The 2,677-nt window shown below is 39.7% G+C and overlaps 1 long non-coding RNA gene across 3 annotated transcripts in view; it reads right to left on the minus strand.

Moving 5' to 3' along the window:
• Positions 1-2,677, minus strand: part of LOC108449170 — a 16,439-nt gene that overhangs the window by 2,406 nt on the left and 11,356 nt on the right. Inside the window, exons 2-3 of one of the 3 annotated variants that reach the window (XR_001865306.1) lie at positions 2,400-2,472; positions 795-1,131 (exon numbers count right to left, since the gene is read on the minus strand). This is a non-coding gene — a long non-coding RNA (uncharacterized LOC108449170). Of the gene's footprint in view, positions 1-794; positions 2,473-2,677 lie in introns of all 3 variants that reach the window. The other 2 variants (XR_001865307.1, XR_001865305.1) reach the window with 2 other exon arrangements.

Consider the following 2,677-nt stretch of genomic DNA (forward strand, 5'->3'; position numbering starts at 1 on the left):
TGACTAAACTAAAGCTTTAGGGCAGAAATCTCAATGTGTCATGCCCAAAATCAGTATTTCCCCTTCTCAGCTGTGGGAAGTAGGCTTGTGGAGGAGTTAGGTCACTTGGCCAAGATCTCAGAGGTCTCAATAGCATTGCTAGGAACAGAAATGAGATCTGATTCTACTCATTTTTATACGTTTCTATGTGACTGTTTTAGAAGAGGTTTAGAGACGTCTTCGCTGTTTTTATAGCAGTGGAATGTGCTGCGAGAGCAGCCAAGGCAACTTTATCCCACAGCAGCTCTTAGCTTTGGTGCACCTGTGTTTAAGCCCATATAAACCTGAAAATAATAAAACCTAAATTTTGAGTGCTTGATCTGAGACATGTCAGTACTTTGTTATCTTTATGAGCCTCAAAGTGTCCCAGCTTGTGCACCCGAAGGGATAACTGAAAAGAGTTGGGGAAATGGTGCAGAATGAAGTCCTATCACCTGCAGCAAGAGCATTTACAAGCCAAATTTCATGACTGCTTTTTCACATTCAATGAATTGTAGCAATGTTGAATAGGATAACATAAGCTAATTGTAAGATACTAAGCTAGGAAAACTCCAGTGTGGCATGGAGTTGAAAATAATGGTATATATCAGCATTAAAGAATAAGGTTTATTAAAACCAATTTTTTATGCTAATCAGAGTTAAGTAGTGGATCTGCCACGTTTACTTATGTGTGACAAGCTGTAGCTGAGCTAAAGACTCTTGAGCACTGTACAAAAAAAAATTGATATTTTTGTTTAAAGAAAAATAGTCCAAACCTGAACTCTTTAGGAATCCAACATCTGTTTCAAAAAGGGGTTGAAGAGGTTGCCCCCCAACCTTGTCCCCCGCAGGCTGGGAGAGGAGAGGAAAACAGGAAGTTTTATTCATCTTACTTTCTCAGTTTTCCAAGTTATAGTCTCCAGCTGTTTCCATCAACTTTGTTTTCTGGAAAAAAAAAAGAAGTAAGAGAGAGAAAAAATAGGTCTATAGAGTTCTTTAGCTATCTTTAAGTGACTCTTTGTTGAAACTTGCATTGCATTTTTCAATAATTCCAGAGTAGTTTTCTTTCTTCTTTTCCCAAAACAAACATCTCTTAGCCAGCTTCTCCTCAGCCTGAAAAAAAAAAGAAATAAAAGCAGCAGGCTATGGGTGAAGGGAGAGGAATGGTGTCTACAGCAAGAAACATGGCCACGCAATGTCAGACCTCGAGTGTGTCGCAAGTGGCAAGTGAAAGCCTACCTTGAGGCAAACAGCAAGGCTGCCTTCCACTTTGCCTCAAATCAACAACATTTTACATAACATTTCCAGATAAAGGTTGACCATAGCACTTAGCAGTTAGGGGCTGATGGGCTGGTATTTTAAGTGGCACTCATCAGTACTCTGCAGGGCAAGTTCTCCCAAGTATCTCCATTCCCAGAAATGCATTAGCCCACATGGACTGTAACATGTAGAAAACTCTACATGTTTTCAAGCCATCCTTGATGAGGCGGTTGAAACAAATCACTGCTGTTCCTTTCCCTCTTTCTTTGCAGCTCAGGGAAGTGAAACTATTGGGTGTTTTTCAGACGGTGTCTGAAAGTAACTTTCTGAACTAGAGGGGTATACTCTGCAGAGGTGCCTTTCTGTTTTGCAAGTCCAGCACAGGTATTGGGGACATGTGGCAGGAGGTAAAGCAGCAAATCATATTTATAGGCAACTGATATTCCAGTGTTAAGATCAAATTATGAATAGCCTTGGATAAAGATTTTAATACAGTATTTAATGCTTTGTCTTGTGTTTTGTTGTTTTCTGTTTGTTTTTTAATGCTTTGTATTAGTGTGACTATCATCCATACAGGGTGTTTACACAGTTGGAGATACAATGCCAGGTTTTATACAACCAACTTTTATTCATATTGGAGATAGACCTATTCTTCTCGCCTGAAATATTTGCCGGCTTTCAGTCACTTAAAAATTTTTGAAACATTTACCATTTCAATGGTAAGCATTGCTTTAGACTGATTTCTCCTGGAAAATTTCTGTAAAATTTTTAGATGTTGCTGGGAATGAAATAATGGGAAAATAGTCTTTTGATGATTAAAGATTTTCTAAAGGAAAAGTGATGAGTTTCAAGTCAAGGTCCAGAACAGGGGCCTGATGGGAGAAACTATGTACAACTGAATGAGCAGCTGTAGGTCTGCAAAGGGAACTATATCTGTATGAGAAGAAATGGGACTGGCCAAAGGAAAAGATAAGGAGTTAACAAGGCTGAGAGAATAAGGGGCTGGTGGAGAAATGAGCCAGGCTTCAACATGTGTGTTCCAGCTCCCTGGTAGCGGTATCTGACACCTATCATCATTTTCTGCCATGCCATTAGCCAAACTGCAGAGATCGGTGAAGTACCTTTTAAAGGCTCCATCTACCTCCTGGTAGCCCTTGTGAGTGGCAGGACAATGTCAAATATGGGGATTTGCTCCTGTTTTTGAAAAACAAGCAAAACACATGCCAATTGATTAAAGCATAATCAAGGATGAAAACTTTGGTACTTCTCATGTTTATGCAAGTTTTCTTTCATGACAAGGCTCATTCTGTAATCAGGACAGAGAGTTCCAGGAACTGAACATGGTTAAAAACACCATAAGACCTGTTTCCACTTCACTGGTCCCAGAAATGGGAAAGAG

Source organism: Corvus brachyrhynchos, unplaced genomic scaffold, assembly GCF_000691975.1.
Source record: "Corvus brachyrhynchos isolate BGI_N302 unplaced genomic scaffold, ASM69197v1 scaffold17, whole genome shotgun sequence".
NCBI classification, from domain to species: Eukaryota; Metazoa; Chordata; class Aves; order Passeriformes; family Corvidae; genus Corvus; species Corvus brachyrhynchos.